Source organism: Sturnus vulgaris, chromosome 10, assembly GCF_052056855.1.
Source record: "Sturnus vulgaris isolate bStuVul1 chromosome 10, bStuVul1.hap1, whole genome shotgun sequence".
NCBI classification, from domain to species: domain Eukaryota; kingdom Metazoa; phylum Chordata; class Aves; order Passeriformes; family Sturnidae; genus Sturnus; species Sturnus vulgaris.
The window spans coordinates 22,874,358-22,880,614 of record NC_142252.1 but is presented as its reverse complement, the minus strand read 5'-3'; the positions used below and the strand labels follow the sequence as shown (position 1 = coordinate 22,880,614).

Here is a 6,257-nt window from a genome sequence, read left to right as displayed (position 1 = left end):
GTAATGCTGCTCAGTGAAGCACTGGAACTTGACTATCTCCTGTGATGTGGCTGTTCAAAAAACACACAGAAATCCAGGCCTCTCCTCGGAAAATCACCTTTTCTTCTCTGTCTCCAGCTGAATTTGTTGGTGACTGGAAGGAGGGATGTGATGGACACGTGTTTCATGGTCCACAGGAAATGTTACAATGTTAAAAACAATAAAAAAGATTGATCCCCAAAACTTCCTGCCCCTAAAAATATATAAATTAGTCACCCCCCCTTTTTTACCTCTGCTTTTCTATTTGAATCAAGATTCTTTTTAAGAGATGTTGCTAGAATTTATTAATTTCTAAATGGGAGTGCAAGTTTTCTTTTAAAAATGTAAATGTGTTTTCAGATTTTGATAATGACCTAAAAGGCAAAGAACTGGGAATTTTTTGGGTATTAGAGTGTTATGGAGCAACAGCTCATTTTCCTTCAGGAAATTGTGGTTTAAGGTTCTCCTGAATGACCTCAAATTATAGGATGCTATAGAGCTCTTAGGTTTTTTCTCCTCAAAAAAATCTTATCTTAATGCTCCATCCATATCTATTTTATGTTTCCTTTATCAGGAAAACATCAACCTAATTAGCAACGATAATTTGGAACTTCCATAAGAAACCTTTCACATGGATAAAAACAACAGAAGTTGGGTAACATTAAGGCACTTATGCATGCTTCATAGTTTTTATTTTCCTTTTTAAAGCCTTTATTCCTGAAACTTAGGCAAGGAATTTGGTTTTAAGGAGCTGGGGAAAAAAAAAAAATCTTATGCCTACAATCTTATTTTTGTTGCTTTAAAGCATAGCTTTATAACATGCTGGAATTTCCTCAAGGTTTTGTAAATACTCGTCTGAATTCCTCCCAGGTATTAGTATGTCATCCAAAAACCAGAAAATACTATTTATTCTCTGCAGGACTCAATCCATTCGTCTTTGAAATCCTGCAGGTAACTGGCTCCCCCCAGGGTAATCTTCCCTACTTCAATAGGCACGAATGTGTGAGTTCAGTCAGAATTAGTGTGTTTTTAAAATTCTGATTCCTACGGTGCTGCCAGGCTTTGGGCAAGCACGGTTTGGAGAAGTCTATTCCCTCTGCCAGTTCCCGAGGTAAATCCTGTGCTCTGGGGATTTTAATGGGCACACAGAGTGCAGCACCTGCCCCGAGTTGCACATGTACAATCAGTGCCACTCTTCCAACGCCTGTTATTGCTTTTCCACGGTGCCTTTGCCTGTTCTGCACAATTATACCTCTAACAAGTGGAAATATTCTTGCCATCTTTCCTTCAGCGCAGTTTTTGGCTGGGTAAATCCAGTTTTCACTCCTCCCATTGGCATTATTGTGCTGCTTCTCAACCCGGCTCCAAGCTTCGTCTGATTTTTGTGATTTGACAGCTTGAACAGTGAAGGTACCAAGAACCTCCAGTGGCCCTGCCCTTCCTGGGATTTGTGCATCCCATTTTCTGAGCCAAATGCTGTGTGATAACCTCAGGGATGATCCAAGCCATGCCTTTAGCATCCTCACTTCCTCCCAGCCTGTGAACATGATGTGACCAAGATTATTGATTTTTTAATGCTGCCACATTTGATAGATTTAAATTCACCTTCACCATTGGCAGTTCCTTCATCCACCCAACACCCAGCAGCTTCTTTTTCAGTTTGGGGAATTATACACAAACAACAAATTGATTTCTGAGAGTCCTTCTCATAGAATTACCATAACAACAAGGACAGCCATTTAAAGCAAGCCAAAAATGCAGAATTTCTGGGCTGGTTCCTTATTTGCAACTTAAATTGTTCTAAGCAGGAATTTGTGGTAGGCACATGATGTTTTGCAGAGCTTTTGTAAGGACTTCAGAATCCATCTTGCTGCCTTTGGAAAACCCAAGATTGAGCACTGCAACTGCAGCATAAATCTTTAAATTGTATTTTTACTTACCAGTAAAAATTCCTTTGCATAGATGTATTTTCGACAGCAGTTGCATAAAATACTGCTCATGATAAGGTTTTGAAGTCTTCCACTCTTTTCATATATCTGGAAAGTCTCGTAAATGGCTTTTTATCTTTGAGCTTATTTTTTAAAGTCCATTTTTCAGTGCTGTTTTTTTTTGATGAGTTAAAAAAATAACCATCAAACCCCACAAAACAGAATGAGAAGACAGTGGCAACCTAAGAAGGAGCTTCTCCAAAGCTGAAGTTTTTTTAATGGCAAGCTCTCGTTTTGGATCCTAATACAAACCTGAGAATCAGCTGCCACACAATTGCAAACTTAGATCATCACCCAAGTGAAACCAAGAGATTCAGATTATGTTGTTGTTTTTTTTTTTTTTAATTAAACCCTTGCCTAAGTTCCTCGTGCCTCTTTCTGCCTGCAGTCAGTGCCTCCAAAGAGCAGCTCTCTCTCCTTTGACAAGAGACAAATTTGGCTCTCAGAGCTGCCCTGCCTTGCTCCAAAAGATGAAATTTCATTTGAGGCGTTTCCATCAGCTCCTGGTGGTGTTTAACCATCCTTCTCCCACGCTGGAGCAGAGAGCAATAAAGGAGCAGGTCACCACAAAATGGATTAAGTGCAAACTCACATGTGTCACACCAAAGTTCACCGTTGACTGAAAGTAAAATAGATTTTAAAGTCTTTTCAGAGCAGCAAGATTCTAGAGGAACAGATCAAATTACTTACTTTTATATTGCCATAAAGCTACACAGACATTTTCTGCCTCTTGTGTGTTTTGAAAGCATCACAATTTTGTCCGAGGGCCAAATGAGATAGTAGTAATAGTAATAATAGCAATAATAATAATAATGATAGTGAAAGCAAGACTATTAGGGAACAATAGAGAATTAATAAGCATATTTCAAAAAGAAATTACGTGACCTTTTACCTTACAGAGTTAGGTTTAATTATAGAAATACTTTCACCTCAAGATAGTTAAAATTATATTTTTTTTTTCTTTTTAGTAAAAGCTCTACGTTGCTCATAGAGTTCTATTGGGTATCTCTGTTACTCACAAAATTAAAGAGCTAAAAGAATATTAATTAAGGAAGAAACAATTATATTCAGCCCATAAAATGAGCAGGGCATGCATGAAAAAGAAATAAATATAGAGAGGATTAAATTCTTGCAAGTTGTTCAGTGCTGAATTAAGTAAAGGACTGAACACACACTATTCTTGCCCTCCCTACTCAAGATTTACTCTACTAATCACCCAATTTCCAAATCCCTAATATACAAAAGCATTAGCCTTTAAGGCAGCAATAATTTAAGACTGCCATCGAAATGAATGTTTTTTTTTTTTTTTCCATTAGGCAAAATAATTATATCATATATCCCACCAGTGTCTTTGGACTCCCATCTTGGTGTGAAGGAAAGCATCAGTCAGCTGGGATTGCACTGAAAATCTTCACCAGCAGCTGCTGCATGGAAGGAATGCAAATAAAAAGTGACTTTTCCCATGTTACATGGAAATGAACACCTACAGGAACACCCATGTCCTGGTGAGCCCTGGTGTGTTCTGGGGGAGGCATTTCAGGTTTTATTTCCTCATTTGGAAGGCAGCACCCGGGTGAATTTAAAGGCTGCAGCTCTGCTCGGCAGAACTAACTCGTGTATTTTATTGTGGCTTTTCATGGGGCTGTGACTGTGAGCACAGTAAATCTTTACAGCCCTGGATTCCTCACCTGCTGCACCCTTTGAGGTGTTTTACTGCCCCTCACTCATCCACAGCAAACATCGACAATTTCTGCTCAGGGTGTGCTTCAGAATTCACCCCGAGGTAAGAATTTAGGGAAAAATCAAAGGGGTTAATTTATTACCTGGCTGGTGTTCTGGAACATTTGAAAAAAAAAAATAAAAAATCCTATTTACCACGTTTAACTGAAGCTTGTAGTTAGGTGCTGCCATGTCAGGTCACTGCCACCATCCCCATCACTGCACAGAATTACCCTGAGCAAATCCTTTGACTTTCCTGTGATTTAATACTTAATTATCTGTGATAATATTTAATTATCTCTCTTTGGGGAGCAGCTTTGTCTGTGGGGAAGCTGCTGTAAGGCCATCCCAGGTGATCCCATAGAATCCTTAAGGCTGGAACACATCTCCAAGATCATCAAGTCCAGCCATTGACCAAACATCATCAAACCTACTAAAAAATATTGAGTTTAAGTGCCACATCTACTTGTTCTTTAACCCTTGCAGGGATGGTGACTCCACCACTTCCCTGGGGAGCCTGTTCCAATGCTTAACTCTTACAGTAAATTATTTTTTCCTAATATCCACCTGCACCTTCCCTGGTGTAACTTGAGGCCATTTCCCCTTGTCCTGTCACTTGTTCCCTGGGTGAAAAGCCTGTCCCCCACTTGGCCACAACCTCCTGCCAGGCTGAGAGCAAGAGAGTCCTCCCTGAGCCTCCTTTGCACCAGAATAAACTCCAGATATCCATGGAATTCCGAGGATGGCCTCGGGATCAGCCTGGCTGGCTGCAACCTCTCCCAGCATCACCTGGACATGTTTAGGAATTCATTATGAGCATCTCACATGGAGGGTCCAGACATTTGGGCTCGTTCTGCCCTGTTTAGGAACCACTTTGTGGGATTATTTTTTTTTTTTTTATTAATCATGAGCAGTGAGGGACCTGCTGTCACAGAAGATGTCACCTCCAGGAGATCCTTTGGCACATCCCTGGGATCCCAGCTGTGGTTTTGGAATGAGAGGTTTGATGGGAGAATCCCAGGTGTGTGGGAATCTGTTTGCACACGTCTTGGTGTGTGTGAGGGCCACCAAATAAATTATTAATAAATTATTAATAAATTGTTGTTCTGCCTCCCCGTGGGATATGGAAAATGGAATATGAAATATGGGAAATGGAATCATCACAAATCACTCACAGTTGACCCTCTGACTGGAGTCTTCTCAAATGTTGGGGTAATAAAATACAATTTTATATCAAAACTTGTGTCCAGGGGTGGGTTCTGGTTTGCTTCTCTGCCTGGTGTGACAATAAAGGATTTTAGCACTAAGCAATTTATTAAAAAAAAAAAAAAAAAAAGTTTTCCAGTTTATCAGGAGCTTTCTCAGAAAAACAAACCCCATTTTTTTTACAGACTGTTTATCCTTGTGGTGGGGGAGGGCTCTTAAATACAGATCCCAAGCTCCAGGTCCTGTCAGGGATCCCAATTTGAGGATTAACTGTGGGAAAGCACCACTAGAGGTCACTCAACATTAATTGTTACCTAATTAGCACATCCTGACCCTACACTTTGGGTCATTCTACCACTTTCATACTTAAAGCATTGTCAGCTTTGACTCCTCAGCTAATTCTGCCAAAACTGAGAAAAGCTGGAGACAGAAAATTTTCCTTCAGCTCTTCCCTCATATGACTCTTCCCAAGGCTCCCAAATCAGCTTTGCCATAGACTCTGCAGGCAGCAAATCATTCTTTCCTCAGCTTTGAGCTTAATAAAGCTGGCAGTGATGGACCTCTGGAAGTGCTGGGTTTAGAGGCACTCAGCCCTGGCTGTGTTATCTCAAATAGCTGCTCACCCATTTCGAAAATTAAACCAAAATGAATTTTACAAGTAAGGGAAATATATGGGAAAATAATATCTTCAATGTTTTCATGTCCTTCCCCAACCACATTGTAGCCCTGTTCCTCTTTAACCACTGATAAATAGGAAAAAAAGAAGATCTTTCTAACTAACTAAAAAAGAGGTAAAACTAACTTTAAGTTTGATTAATGGGTACCTGCTGAAATATCTCTGCATGTGTTTAATCAAAAGCAGATGTTCTATTTGCAGGGATTTTTCCATGATCTCGGAAAACAATGGTAGCAATTTGTTTGCCCAAGACACGAGGGAAAGGGAGAGCTAATGAGTGATTTGTACCAGGTTAGGATCACCCACTGCTGGTGGATGTTATCAAACACTCTCAGGCCACTGAATCCTCCCAGCTGATAATTGTGTTCCTCCAAAGCCAGGCTTTCACTTCAAACCCAGCTCAGTGCAGGCAAAGCCTTGGGCAGCCAAGCTCTCCTAAAGGGTGCTCTGTCCAAAATGGCCAACTCTTATTTAATTTCTGGTTTTGGGTTGCTGCTTATCCTCTCCTCCTCTCCCCCCTTCCACTCAGCTGAATTGGCAAAGGCTGGATTAGCCACTTTATCCTTATGTATGAGCATGACAACTGGAAAGAATATTGCAGTTTCCTGAAAAATCATTCAGTGTTTCCTGAAAAATCATTTAGTAACCTC

The 6,257-nt window shown here is 40.3% G+C and overlaps 1 long non-coding RNA gene across 3 annotated transcripts in view; it reads left to right on the top strand.

Annotated features, from left to right (window-relative positions):
- Positions 1–4,964, top strand: part of LOC148222708 (uncharacterized) — a 47,154-nt gene extending 42,190 nt beyond the window's left edge. For all 3 annotated transcript variants that reach the window (XR_015805792.1, XR_015805791.1, XR_015805790.1), the window contains one exon: positions 593–4,964. This is a non-coding gene — a long non-coding RNA (uncharacterized LOC148222708). The remainder of the gene's footprint in view (positions 1–592) is intronic.
- The last annotated feature ends 1,293 nt before the right edge of the window (positions 4,965–6,257 follow it).